General features: G+C 34.1%; 1 long non-coding RNA gene across 2 annotated transcripts; it reads left to right on the plus strand.

Moving 5' to 3' along the window:
• Window positions 1-3,408: 3,408 nt before the first annotated feature.
• Window positions 3,409-5,307, plus strand: LOC309495848. Of its 2 annotated transcripts, XR_014204845.1 has the most exons (4): window positions 3,409-3,499; window positions 4,228-4,322; window positions 4,406-4,454; window positions 4,575-5,307. It is a non-coding gene; the product is annotated as an uncharacterized lncRNA (long non-coding RNA). The 2 variants fall into 2 exon arrangements; XR_014204846.1 differs by lacking the exon at window positions 3,409-3,499 and having other exon boundaries at window positions 4,190-4,322.
• Window positions 5,308-16,093: the final 10,786 nt, after the last annotated feature.

Here is a 16,093-nt window from a genome sequence, read left to right on the forward strand (position 1 = left end):
ACAATGAGCAATGCATTTTTACAGCATTTATTATCCTTTTTTAACATTAGTTAATAAAAATGTTTATGTTGTTGTTCACAGTGTATTAACTATTGTTACCAGATATCATTTTTTATCTTAAAATTAAAATTTTGAGATGAACTAAGAATAAATGTTGTAAAAGTAATTTTTTATTGTAAGTTCATGTAAACTAATGTAGTTAACCAATGTAACAAATGAAACCTTATTGTAGCCCATAGTGTTAACAGTTACAATAATTAAATATCACTATAGTTCATAACAACTGAAGTAACTATCTAAATGGAATCTCATAATAACAGTTTATGTGCTTATAACATAAACACATAACGCACAAAAATACAACTTTTGAAGAAAAATTCCACCAAAACTTCACAGTTAGTACAATGTCGTCTTTGTGTTTGCATGTGTAAGTGAGAGAGAAAGAGAGAGAGAGAAATAGAACAGGCATGATGATTGTGTTTGAATCATTGATGATTCTCTTCAGTTGGTGCCGCTCATGTTTCTGTGAGTGCTTCTGTGGGTGTTATACAGCTTAGAACCCCAACCCATCAGACATGCATAAAGTTTAACTGAAAGTAAAAAAAAAAAAAAAAAAAAACGGCAGCCAGGTATTTCAAATTTGCAATAGATTCTTAAGGCACTAGCTGACAAATGTTGTTGTGCAAGGAGTTGTTGATTATTTTGACAGCCTGCTTCTTGAATATTGATTCAATTGGGCAGACAGTAGGCTACCCAATGATTTTCATTTTTCATTAAAAAAATAAATAAATCCTGTTGTTTTTACAAAAAAATCCATGTCAGATGTGAATAATTCTAAAAAAATAAAATAAAATAAAAAAACTGGAAAAAAATGTAAACATATTTACAGAACAGCCTGTAAATTTGTAAATTGAAGTTTACAGTATAAAACTGAAATTTACACACAAAAAAAAAGCCATTTAAACCGGTAAATCCAACAACGCACACAGCTACTAAAATCTGTTAGGTATTAGGTAAAAGAGGAAGCCACATCTCACAATCTCACAGAAGTAGCCTTTACACAAGTTCAGTTTTACAAAAGTTGCACAGTCACAAACACAAAACAGAAGATGTAACATAAATCCCAAATGTGCATAACTGATAAAAACAGTTTTTTTTAAATGAAAAACTTTCAAATGTGAAGTGTCCCACTGGGATTTCTAGGAATGTTAGTTTTTTATTGTAAATTATAATTTGATGAAATCACCAGTTCGATCTTTTACAGTTTTTCCCTGTATATAGTATGGGAACATATTACCAGGGTTTTTTCCATAGCGTTTTTACAATATTGTACAGTTAAAATTACACTCTTTTTTTTTTTTACAGTGCAAGTACAATTTGCTGCAGTCTCATGCTGTGACTAACCCATACCAGACATTTACGTTATTTTACATTGTGCATATCAGTTATGCACAATGAAGACAATATCCTCCCATCTGAGCTTCTGAGAAATGTTGATTCCTAGAAAGCTAAGTGACTCAGCTGTGGTGACAGTTGAGCCCAGAAGTTCTTCTCCTAATTATGGTTGTATGCCTCTGCACTGTAAAAAAAAAAAAAAAAAGTTGAGAAAACATAAACGTTTAAGGCAACCAGCTGCAGGACATTTTTGAGTTTTCTCAACTTACGTGTTTGAGTTATCTCAACTTTTCTCAACTTTTTTCATGTTAAATAGTTGAATAAACTTTAAAAACTGAATTTGTCATACAAAACGTAAGTTGGATTTTTTACAGTGTGTAGATACTGCAATGACCTGTGATATCTCCATTCACTTCCATAAGGCAGTTGTTGTTGAATGTGTAGCTAATATAAAGTTGTTTTTGGTGATACAAATAATTAATAAAGTAATGTAAATTATATTATAATTAAAATAATAATAATTTAGGTATTTGACAGAACTGAAAGCTCCCACCATGCCCCAAATCCAAACATTTGTTCTTCCTTCTCACTTCCTCCCCCCGCCCATGCATATGCAGTGAAATATACATTCCTACAACCTGACATGTGAACAATAATTAACTAAATTTAAAAACTAATAAATACAAAAAATAAATACAAAGATAAATATGCAACAAACGGTTAGACAAATGGCTACAACAATTTATTTTAAATTAACTGAAGCAAAAAGGTTTAAACTGCTTTCCTGGCTGTTACAACCTATTAATACACCCTGACAATTTAGTATTTAACCCAGAACGAACTCCCGTAAAATAGATCCAGACTGGAATTTCCAGTGTTCTTTCTTTGTATTAATTAGAGGGTGTGTAATTCAATGAAATCTATACTACCAAAAGACTGTAAGCATTTCCATTCATTTCAGTGTCATCATAATGTCATGAGTTGAAAAAAATTGCATGGCTATTGAATGCTCAAGTTACCACTAGAATGATTTAGTTACAGCATCTGCCAGCAGGGGCTAACTGGTTAATGCTAACCAGACAAATTCTTTGAGTTCAGCGTCTTTTTCCTAATTGCCTTGCATGCCATTACTCACTCAGTGTCATAATTCATTGATTGGTCCAAACCCTTTGTGCCCTACAGTATTCACAATGTTGTTGTTGTTGTTTTAATCAAAGTTATAGCAAGATGAGTCAGATATATAGTAGGTGTTTAACATTTTTAACTTTTTAGAATTAGACAATAACATTCCCTTGGTTGAAATGTAACTACTAGGAACAGTCTTTCTCAGATAGTTACATTCAGTGTTACTCAAGGTTTCCTGGGATTGTCTAGCCAACACCTTCAAAGCAAAGCATCATAATCTCTACTAGTCGTTCCAAAGATAATTACAGGTTGGCTTAGTCATGCTGATCCACTTTTATCTGCTTGTAAATCTGTCCAAACACAAATTTCCTGAAACAAACATCTTTTCTTTAACACTGCCTATAAGAAAGAAAGAGAAGAAGACAAGACAGAGAGAAATGAACAGAAACCAGCTTGACATACAGAGAGAGTGAGATAGAAAGAGAATGAGAGACAGAAAGACAGACTTTCAGTGCCATGACTGCCAAGTGGGCAGTTGAAGATGAAAATCAAGTGGTATTTAAGATTTAGAATGAGCAAATGAGAACTGAAACAAACAATTTCATATGTATGGTAGAATATGTCATATGTGTATTGTAGTATGCACTCAAAAAACTCAACTAGCCACTTGCTTGATTTACTAAATAAAAATATGTCTGATTAATAAGAATATAACGAGTTTACTTGTGTTAAATGATTCATTCTTGTTAGTTGGAACTAAATTAAGAAATAATTGAATGAATTAGATCTGTACTTGTTGATTCAATGAGATTGAGGCGCTTCATATCAACAATTCTCTCTGGTGAGTCACACTGCGCATGCTCAGTACTGCGGCGGGAAGTTCGGGGACACGCGGCCGGACTCAAATGTACTGTGGAGAAGGCTGAAATTCCTGACGTTTTGTGAGCGGTCTAATCGTTCTGCATCCTTGATATTGAGGGTAAGTACCTGATATATGTACCTATTTGTAATTATTACTGTGTGATAAAACTAAGTTATTAGACACTGTTGCGATGTTTCTAAGCAGGCTTATTTTCCCAGACGTGAAGCACATGTGTTGGGTTCAATTCTGTGTCTTTGTCGATACGAGTTTCACCTTAACGTTAAAGTGGAATATGGCAACTCTAGCAATTTTTTCGCTGATTTTCAGCAAATATAACTCTACCCCAACAATGGGAGGGTAAAACAGGAGATAAATTGAATGCAGACGTCAGAGTCGAAAACATCATACACCCGTTTTTTTCCCGGTTTTTTTCTGTTTGTACGTTAAGTTAATGCAACGTTAGCTAACGTTAACGTTAGCGTAATGTGCCATTTTTATGTTGGCCTGGCCTTCATGTATGTATATCAGCAAAATATTAATTTAAACGTTCTGTATCTAGCCATTTCTGTCTTTTCAAACATGTTACTTAATGCTACCCTGCTTATTGATTACAGTGTGCAAAAATTGTCAAGTAAAATCTATGATGCAGTCGACCATATTTGAAGTGTCCTAATAAATGGCAGTTAAAGTTATGATTGAATAGGTATACATGTTTTATTTATGGAATATACTTATTAATATAAGTAAAACTTTATATTTAGTAACAGCAGCCAGTAGTGGTATTTTCTTTGGCCCATTTTTTTGAAGTCAGTCTTATACACTTTTTTTCTTTACTTTTTTTACAGCGAAAATGATTCTTTTCTTCATACAAAAGATGAAATACATCACAATATAAAGCTGTCCCCATGCTCTTCTGGTGTGAACCTCACCTTAATTACATGTAAGTAGTTTTTCTTAACACTCACATATAATGTATAACTAACTATCCTTGATTACTGACCTTTCCTTTTCTTTCTCTTTCAGTGACGTGTATGTGGCAGTGCAGGCAGTGTGTTACAAAGGAGAGTTGTAGGTACAAATTGCTTAAGCATTATAAACTACACCATTGTTTTGGAAACGACAATCATTATGTTTGTGTATATTTAAATTGTGTATATTTAATAGTCATTCTCAATGCATTTTCTTCCCACAGAAGCTGTGGGAAGCTGTGCCGCCACTGAAGTTTGAGTTAATCTTGTCCCCACCCCACAGAATGACACTATACATACCCGAAGAGCCTGTGTCATCAAGTCTCTGTGCACCTACTTGAATGAAGACCCTGAAAAACTAGTGAAGGCATATTTGGTGAGTTGATAAGAAAATACAGTTTTAAAAGCCCATTGAATCTGTACTTGGGCCGTGTTTTCCCCTATTTGCTACAACAAACATGTGACTTGAGAGAACACATAACTTTGTCAAATAACTGAGCTGGACAAATTGTTTATTTATAGGAAACTGATGGTACACAGTTCTTATGTGAATTGGTTGATGCACGAAAACAAATATTTTTTTATTCAAATCGGTTGAGCTCTCAAGGGGCCTAATTTGCATTTAAAAAAAATGGCATCAGAAACTGTACATGTATGCTTTTGTTTTATTGCAGTGCATTATATTCCAAAGTGGTTCTAATGTTTTAGCCACCTAATTTATTTTAAATATGGTGGCCAAATAAATTATTACAATCTTATAATATAATGCACCACATTATACTCCAGCACCCACTGTGACCTCAATAATAAACAGTAGAATTATCACCTTTCTGACAGTTTCATCTTAAAAACTGAATAATTATAACCTTGTAAATGTAGGATTCACAGCAGAGCTCCTGTATTGGATTGAAGTTTACTTTACAGGTTTACCTAATAAAGTGGCCAGTGAGTGTTTAAGTGTGCATTTCTTGTAATAAATATTTGAGCTAATTTTTGCTTGTGCTCTTATCCCACAGGATTCAGAATTTGAGTCCCATAGTACCATGGAGCAAACTGTGATAGGAGTGTATGTCATACTGAAGGAGGGAGCGCTGCCTAACGATGACCCAGCAGACATTGGTGTCCTTGAAGGTGTGGAAGTGCTCAGTGACTTGAATAGTCAGGCTTGTGCTCTGTTATTTGGACTGATATACTGTTTGAACCTGAGCTACCCACCAGAGCTCAAATGCACTTTTGAAGTCTTGCAGAAGATCTTTCTAAATCTAAATGGACAGATGTTGTCATCCAAGGCACAGTTCCTCAAAAACAAGCTTTTGGAGTAAGTGAGCTTGAAAAAGATGGACTGAGACTACAACAGTGTTTTACCAAAGGGACAACTGACTGGAGCAGTTGTTACACACTTGCTATAAATTCATGTTTGTTCAAATTTTACTTTTTTTGTGTGTGTGTGTCAAGGCCAAGGTTTACACTTACAAATTCCCAAAATGGGTATTATTAAAATGGCTTAATTTTTAAGATGTGAAGGAACATAAGCTACACTGGTAATTTATAATTATCAAAATAATTTTCATGTGATTTCATCACAGCAAGCTGCTGTAAGGTTTTTATTTATTTAAGGTATGTATTTATTTATTTTTATGTTTTATATATACACCAGTATTTCATCAGACAATCTTTTTTTATTATTATTTTACAGCTCAAATTGTTACTCACAATTGTTTGTTAAATTCATGTTTATTTTCAAATGTAACATTTTTCTGTATCAGGCCATGGTTTACCTTACAAATTCCCAAAAAGGAAAGTGTTAAAATTGCTTAATTTTTAGAAGTGTTAAGAAAAAAGGGGCGTTAAAGTCTTGCAAGCGTTGCTTGGGGATCAGTTTTCTCAAGAGCCAAGATTTTGTTAGCTAAATGTTTCTTATATGTCATGTTACAAACACTCAGATGAATGGGATACTTAAAGTGAAGAAAGCAGTTCAGACTTAACTGGTGCATGTTAAAGCCCAATTAAAAAAAATAAAATTTTAAATTGTTTGCATGTTTTCTGTGTGTTTTTTGTACACTCAAAGTAATCTCACTAAATTAACTAAGAATGAACATGTAACTCAAAAAAGATTAAAATTAGTTTAATGGAAATGTTAATATCATGTTTAACCAACACATCTATTTTGTGTTCAAATAATATGATAAAGGTTGGTTGACTTAACTTGGTTTGTTTAGATGGAATATAGGTGGCATGATAAAATCATGTTCATCCAATGAATTTTTTTTTTGAGTGTGGTAGTAATATAGTATGTAGTATGTACAGTATCTAGGCTATGTATACACACACATATATATATACTCACTGGGCACTTTATTAGGTACACCTTGCTAGTAACAAGTTGGACCCCTTTTTGCCTTTTAGAACTGCCTTAATTCTTTGTGGCAGAGATTCAACAAGGTAATGGAAACATTCCTATTTATTATATTTTGGTCCATAGTGAGTTGCTGCAGATTTGTTGGCTGCACATCCATGATGCAAATCTCCTGTTCCACTATGATGCTCTATTGGATTGATATCTGGTCACTATGGAGTGGAGGCCATTTGAGGATAATGAAGTCAGTGTCATGTTCAAGAAACAAATTTTGAGATGATTTGAGCTTTGTGAAATGGTGCATTATCTTGCTGGAAGTAAGTTAGCCATCACTGTACGTTCACACCGCCGCCGACTTGAGCTGCAAAGAAGCTCTGGCCGCCCTGTCAAGGACGCTTGTCAAAAACGTACGGGGAAGCTTGTTGACGCTTTGGCCGCTCTGAAGTCATGTGTCACACCATGAAATGTAAACAGAAAAAAAAAACAAGCAATACATTGACACTAGGAACCTTTTATAATGACAGCATTTTTATAACCATTTTGGTCACATTTGGTCGGGAAAAAAATATTTGATTAATATGCGCGAGGGAGAGAGAGCAAGACATATTGTTTGAAGACGTTGAAGGTGAGTGCGCGCGCGCGGCCGGGGCTCTCTCTCTTTTGTAACTGGTCCCTATATGAAAATAACGTCATATCATAAATGATAGGAAACCCAGCAACAGCGATTATCAGTTTCTCCTCCCTTTTCTCGGAACTAATGTTTTGGTAGGAACGAAAGTTTACATCGTATGTTTCTCCGGAATCAGCCAGCGCGAAGGACGTCTATATTCCGATTGGTTGCTGGCGTTTGCCGCTGAACCGCGTCATAGCTCATTACCATAAAGTTGAGATACTTTCAACTTTCTGATTGACGCTCAAAACGCTCAAAACGCCCAAAACGCCCAAAACGCGACGCCGATGGATTTGACGCTCCTTGCAGCTGAGAGAAGCCAGCTTCCATTGAAAATGAATGACTTCCGGTAACTTTGGAAGCTCAAGTCGGCGGCGGTGTGAACGTACAGTCAGAATATGGGTACACTGTGGTCATAAATGGATGGACATGGTCAGCAACAATACTCAGGGAGGCTGTGGCGTTTAAACCATGCTTACTTAGTAGTAAGGTGCCCAAAGTGTGCCAAGAAAATATCCCTCACACCATTACACCACCAGCATGAACCATTGTTAAAGGCAGGATGGATCCATGCTTTAATGTTGTTTACGCCAAATTCTGACCCTACAATCTGAATGTTGCTTCTGAAATCAAGACTTATCTGACCTGGAACATTTTTCCAATCTTCTATTGTCCAATTTTGGTGAGCCCGTGTGAGCTATAGCCTCAGTTTCCTGTTCTTAGCTGACAGGAGTGGATCCTGCTGTGATCTTCTGCTGCTGTAGCCCATCTGCTTCAAGGTTATATGTGTTCAGAGATGCTCTTCTGCATACTTCAGTTGTAACGAGTGGTTATTTGAGTTACTGTTACTGTTGCTTTTGTATTAGCTCAAACCAGTCTGGCCATTCTCCTCTGACCCTGGCATCAACAAGGCATTTCCGCCCACAGAGCTGCCGCTCACTGGATATTTTTCTCTCTCTGAATTCTCCGTAAACCCAAGAAATGGTTGTACTTGAAAATCCCAGCAGATCAGCAGTTTCTGAGATACTCAGACCTGTCTGGCAACAACAATCATGACACGTTCAAAGTCACTTAAATCATCTTTCTTCCTCATTCTGTTGCTCAGAATGAATTTCAGTGTCAGCAAGGAAATGAAGATGGAAATAAAAGTGCTGGATCTATTTGCAAGCAGTATTCTTTAATCAAATTAAACTCAAAATGTCACTTCTTACAGGTTATCTGGAAACAACAACACAGGAAACCAGAACAACCACTTTTTTAAGACGATCTGGCAAGGAAAGAAACAAACACAGGACTATAAATACACAGGATAACTTATCAAAGGAAACGAGAAGCAGCGGGGAATGAATCAAGCAATTAATCACAATGGTAACAAAAAAAGAACACAGAAATCAGAATGGGAAAACTGCAAAAATCAACTCAAAGCAAACTTAAATACAGAATATACCTGTAACATTCAGCAGATTGTCTTTCTTGACCATGGCTCAATCCGAAATCCATCCCTATACCCTCAAATAGGGCGTTATTTGAAGGGACAGCCATTTGTTGTGGTGTACGAAACCATAGTGGCCGTTATTGAGTGCACTCATTCAATCCCACATTGCACCGCAATAACGAGAGTACAACCGATGTAAGCTCAACGGCTGTTTGAATTTACTCACTCATTTTCATTCATGAATAAAGAGAAAAAAGGCAACTAATCTATCTTATCACTTTCCCACAGTGCCCATATGCCCCTGGTGCTTAGGGGCCTTTGCCAACGCAGTGCCAATTCTCACAGTGCGGCCATAAGGCCAGACACAATCCCGACTCTCTGGGCTGGGATAACACAGAGATAGCCTCACATTAGCCAAGTTAACAGCAGATGTTGGAGGAAAAAGAAAACAGTTCCTCATATGTGACTAAACCATTAATGTCACGGATATTTTTCAGTACAACACACTCACTTATAAAAGATTAATATCTTGACTTGCTTAAACGTTTTCCTGGGTCAACATTGTTTGCTGGTTCGGGAACAGCATTCCTATCTACCAGATTTTTAGGTTATTAGGTTTGGCTTCGGGTTACGGTTAGGCTTCAGGTTACGGTTAGGCATCAGTGCACACCTTCAAGTGAACTGTATTAGTGGACTAACGTAGGGAATAGTAAATGAAGGTTTAAGGGCCGATTTCGGATTCAGCCCATGACTACATGCCTAAATGCATTGAACTGCTGCCATGTGATTGGCTGATTAGATATTTGTGTTAATGAGTTTTAAATTGTAATAATATTTCACAATAATATATAGCCTAGAATATTTAATCTTGGATAGACGCTCTTCCAACCTTAAGCACTTGTAAACGTCTTTTGCAAAATGTTTTACAGGACACTTGTAATTGTTTTAGTTGATTTGCTTTTACCTAGCTTTTGATTGTTGTAAATTGTGGTGTTGTCTTATTGTTATTCTTTTGTGTGAAACTCTATGTGCCGCTATCTGGACCAGGTCTCACTGGAAGAAGAGAAAATAATATCTCAATGTGATTCTCCTGGTTATATAAAGGAAATAATAATAATAATAATATGTTTTTACAGAATTTTTGGTCAAATAAATAAATGCTGCATTGGTGAGCTCCTATCAAAAACATTTTGAATGGTCATGTATATGAAATACTGAAAGAATGCAAATAGAAGGAAAATATATTATAGAATGTCCAAACTGTTCTTTTACATACAATAAAAGTCAGTGTTGACCAAATTGGAATTCACCCCATGTTTCATTATGCTCACCTGTTTTCCATATACTGTTTGTTAGTTTAAATGGTTTCATTGTTCAATTTACATATTTGTGAAGACATTTGTGACATATTTGTGTTATCTTGTCTGGGAGGGAGGAAGGACCCTCATACAGTACATCAACATTTTAATTAACTTAGATTTAGTATTGATACCACTATAGCATTAGTCTTATGTGTCAGTAGCATAATGTATAAAGATTTTAAAAATGTATTTCAGCCTTAATGTGGAATAAAAGGACACAGTTCTGCAAACTTTTAGATATTCAGAAATTAGAGTTGCTTGAAGAAGATTAAAAAGACAGTCTTTTGTATTTTTACATCTTTAATTCATTTTAACAATTTAAAAATGGTTTTGAATTAAGTCTCTTATGCTCATCAATGCTGCATTTATTACATTGAAAATACAGTAAAAATAGTAATAATGTAAAATGTTATTATGTTGAAAATTCAGTAACATTTTTAATAATGTAACATTTTATTATGATTTAAAACATAATGATTACAATATATAGAAAATGTAGCATTGGTGCATGTTGAAGAAGTCCTCGCAGGAGATTGTGTCATCCCTTCACAGGTTGGGTCATCTGAAATCTTCATAAGAGGCTGGATCCAAACTAGAGCTGATGTACTCACCACGGGATGGGCATCCCGAAATAAAGCAAAAAAGCAAATGGAAAATGATTTGCGTCGCTGCTGTTCATAACATTAAGCAATGATAATCATGTGCATTTGATCTGATTTAACTGGAGTAATAAGGTTATGAGATGCATTGTGTGAATGCTTGGCTAAAGAGATCTAGATTTAAATTGGGAGAGTGAGTTTACTGACCCCAAACTTTTGAACGATGGTGTATTGTATGTTATGCTATGCTATACTATGCTATGCATTTTTATTTTATTTGTTTAACATCAGGCATAAAGAAGTGAATGATACACATCCATGTTGTGTAACATGTCTAGTTAAATGAACTACACTTGTAGTGACTCTGCTAGGGCACCTGTGTGAACTTGAAGGCAATTGACTTCACACAGAATTATTTATTGATTACATTTACAAATAGAAATAAGTGTAAAGTAAATCTTATACCTGTATTATCGTGTACTGTATGAAGCAAACAGAAGGATCTCACTCAGAACCTTTACCAGGACTTATTTACATGTCTGTCACTTGATCACAATTCAAAATGTACTTCTAATTTTAGTGTGCGTGTGTGTGTGCGTGTGCGTGTGTGCGTGTGTGTGTGCGTGTGTGTGTGTGTGTGTGTGTGTACTGCCACTTGGCTGATATCATATGAGACACTTGAGACTGATATCAATAGTTAATCACCAACTGATACTGAGAGATAAAGAGAGAGGAGAACTGGCTGGCAGAGTAGAATAGGAAGAGAAAAACAAAGAGAGATAAAATATGATCAGTTCCATGTGTAAATCAAAGTCTAATATAGAAATATAAAACAAAAAGGGTTCCTGTAAAAAGAAAATGGGTTGGAGAGAATATTAGAGAGAGTAAAATAGAGAGAGAGAGTGGTTTACACAAGCTGCTTAATCATTCACAGCCACCATGGAGGATTACGTTTCTCTGTTATCACATTTAGAGGCAGCTTTGTACAAAGTCCAGTTTGAGGTCCATAGAATGTTGAAGAAAGGGAGATAAATTCATGTGTTGCTGGTTTTGGTGTGTTCACGCCATGTTGGAATTACCATAATTACAAGATTCCACTTGCAAAAAGCATAGAGGTCCACCCACAAATAGTAATTAGGCCATATAATTATTGATTAATTGATTGTTGTTAATCTAATTAAAAACAACTATTTAAGATAACTGGAATAACTGAATAATCTTATTTAAATGCTTAAAGAAATGCCATCAAATGTGGTAGGGAGAAGCAAGGGAATGATAATCTGCCAGGGAGTAAAGAATAAAGAACATTAAAAAACTAAATATAAAGTTATACTATACACAAAGACAGTCAAAGGTCTTCGTACAAAAATACAAAAAATATTTTGTTTAATCAGACTGCATTATTATATTATATTATATTATATTATATTATATTATATTATATTATATTATATTCACCCACTGTCTTAACTTGATAAATTCAGAACAATGAGGCTTGACAGAGATTTAATAAGCACAGGAAACATAAGAGATAAACGCCAGCACAAAACAGTAACACAAGGCAAAGAACTGAAAATAATTGAGGCATAAATACACAGGGTGATGAGTATCAGGCAAGACACAGTTAAATGAAACTATGAATAACTATGGCAACTAATAAGATTACAATGAAAACAATTACAATTACAACACCACAGAACACAGACACATTAAGACAGAAGAATATCAAAATAAAAGTCAAGGAACATAGTGGATACGGAATTATGGCCAACCAATTTATATTATATTATATTATATTATTAATTTTCACATGAAAGTAAATCTTTTTTGATATATATTAAATACAATTTCAAGTAAAATAAAAGATAATATATTAGGCTTACACTCTAAGTGACATGAACAAAACAGAATTAAATCATTAATGTATGGCAATTAATCAGCACAAAATTCATGCAATATTATAGTCAAATAAAATGCAATATTAGTCTAACTGATATACAAAAAGGAAGACATACAATACAGTTTAATAGCACCCAGAGTTTGGATGAGTATTGTCTAAAGTCCTGCTAAATAAGATAAACTTATATTAATAAACTTTTAATAAAGAACTAAAGATTATTGATAATGCATTTGCATAACGACTTATTGTATTGAGGTTTTGACGAGTGAAAGATTTATTTATCTGTGAAAGACAGGTTTATTTTGGCATTAATAGTGTTGCCATAGAAACTCAGAGTCCAAGAATGTGAAAAGCTCTAAGTAAAAAGGCTTGGTTTTCATTTAATGTTATGGGACCTTTTATCGGTAACCTGATATACAGTACAACAGAGAAGTCAAGTCAAATTTAGCATTTTTCACAATACACATTGTTTCAAAGCAGCTTTGCAGAAATCATTATATTAAAATGTATACTATCTTAATATCGTCATGACTTAGTCACATTTATCAGATTAGAGCTGGACAATAATATAGGTTATGTTTTGTGAACCTTTTTCCATTATACTTTATACCTTTTGTGTAATAAAGAAGTTCAATGGATGTTAACAGTTCTTTATAGAACCATAAAAGTCAGTAAAGAACCTTTTATTTTTAAGAGTATACTATTTATCCAACTTTATAAAGAGCTGTGCGATATAGATAACAGTTTTCAACTATATAAACAATCATGCAGCTGAGCTTTGCTATACATATATTAGTATAAATTGTTTTGCATGAGTGTGTATGTATGCAGGTAAAGTTGTATTTACTATACTGAATGCATTTATCTTAACTTTTGATATATCGCTGGCCAGTTATGTATAATAATATAAATCGAAATCATTGTATCAATCACTCCACTGTCAGCAGCATTACTGAATATGATAAAATAATAAATAGCCTAAATAAAACAAGAAATGAGCAAGAGAATTGTAAATAGATTATTGTGCTGGACCTGGGACAAATACAGTTGTACCTGTTGGTACAATATTAAATTACTATCAATATTTTAGTAATGTATTATATTTTTTCTCTTAGAGGAAGCTTTAAGATAATAAACAGATAAAAATATGATTTCAAACCAGATTTCATGTCCACATATTTATTTGCTGAGATAGCCATTTCATAAGTGGTACAGTCAGCCAGTTATTATAATTTATTATTAGCTGACTGATTTTAGATTTTTTTTTTTTGCCAGAATATATTTATTAAGTTTTATGCATACACAAACACAAGACAAACAACCACAATGCCTATCAGAAAAACATCTCTTTACAAAGCAACAATCTATAAATATTTATCACTTATCTTTAAAATAAAAATATAAAATAAAATACATGAATTATTCAAATCAGGTGGTACAAATTGTTGTACATAAGTGAACTGCAGTGTCTACACATCTCAATCATTGTCATCTGTTAGATCCAAATCTTTGACATAATCAATAAAAGTATTCCAGATATTCTCAAAAAGTCTCTGTTTGCCTTTTAACACATATGTAATCCTCTCTAGTGGCAGAGCAGACAGCATCTGCCGTAACCATAAAGTGCCTCTTGGTCTACATGTTTTTTTCCAAAATAAAGCTATACATCTTTTGGCGTTAAGCAGACTAAGGTCTATAAATGTTCGTTCATTTTTTGTATAGTTATGCTTCTCTGGATATAAGCCCAATAAAAACAATTTTGGTTCTAATATTATTTGTTTGGAAATAATATTTTGAATAATGTCTCTTACTTCTTCCCAAAAGAGTGTAATTTTTGTACAATGCCACATACAGTGAACCAGTGTTCCTCTACATTGTTCACACTTTGAACACACATCAGGAATGTTTCCATTATATCGACAGAGTTCCACTGGTGTCACATATGTTCGCATTAACCATTTAAATTGAATAACTTTAAGACGAGTATTTATTGATGTTGTGTGGGCTAACGTGCATGCATCCTGCCAGTCTTCCTCTGAAAGTTGCAATGACAAATCATCCTTCCAAGCTCTAAATCTATCATGAGAACTTTCATGAACGTAAGACATAATCAGATTATAAAACTGAGAAATAATGCCTTTCTTTTGACTATCTTTTAACAACAATTCTTCCAAGTCTGAAATGGTGGGTTTCGTTAATATATTGTTTTGACTTGCTCTTATAAAACTCCTGAGTTGGAGATATTTAAAGAAATGTTTTTTATCTAAATGAAATTTATCTTGTAATTCTTGAAAGGTCATAAGTATGTCAGATTCTGGCAAATACACATCCTGAACCATTCTCAGTCCCTTAGTTTTCCATAACTTAAATGTTGCGTCTGCCCTGCCTGGTGTAAAAAATTGGTTGCCCCATAATGGGCTAAATTGAGACAGAAAATGTGAATCTTTCAAAAGTGTCCTCACATCACTCCATACTTTTATCATATTTTTAAGAATTGGATTTTTAATTTCTCTTAATAGTTTTCTTATTGTATTTGAGTATATATAAGAGGGAAGAGGTAAGTTTAATCCTTGTGATTCCATTTCTATCCAATGTGGTGAGTGATTAGTATAATAAAACATAATAGACCTTAGCTGCGCAGCCCAATAGTACAGCTTTAAATTAGGACATTTCAAACCTCCACGTTCATAAGGCAAGTACAGTAAAGACAAACGAAGTCTTGCCCTTTTATTATTCCAGAGAAAACGTATAAACATTTTTTTCATTTGTAAGAAGAAACCAAACGGGGGTGAAAGGGGAATATTCTGAAACAGATATAGTAGCTTTGGAAGAAAGTTCATTTTTAAAATATTAATTCTCCCAATTATAGATATTGGCAGCGGCATCCATCTATCAACTGAATTTTGTATTCCTGTTACTAAAAGATTATAATTTACCTCAACTATTTTTTCTAAACTTGGTAAAATCTGTATCCCCAAGTACTCAAATTGTGTCACAACATTAAACTGTATAACATCTGGGATTGGGTTTGTTCTTTCATGTTCATTTAACAATAAAATAGAAGACTTGGTTTTATTGAGCTTGTAACCTGAAATTTCACTAAATAACTGGATGATTTCCAGAATGATCCGTATTGATGTGTTTAGATTCGAAATAAATAAGATCACATCATCTGCGAACAGAGAAATCCTATGTTCAATAGGTCCTACTGTAATTCCACTAAGTTGGGGATGTGAGCGTATTGCAATTGCAAATGGTTCTATTGCTAACGTGAATAATAAAGGTGAGAGCGGGCAGCCTTGTCGGCACCCGCGTTTTATTGCTATCGTTTGAGAAATATTTCTGTTAGTGATGATTTCAGCAGTGGGGCTATCATATAATATTTTTACCCATTTAATAAAATTGTTTCCACATCCAAATTT

This window comes from Leuciscus leuciscus (assembly GCF_965113295.1).
Source record: "Leuciscus leuciscus genome assembly, chromosome: 3".
Lineage (NCBI taxonomy): Eukaryota > Metazoa > Chordata > Actinopteri > Cypriniformes > Leuciscidae > Leuciscus > Leuciscus leuciscus.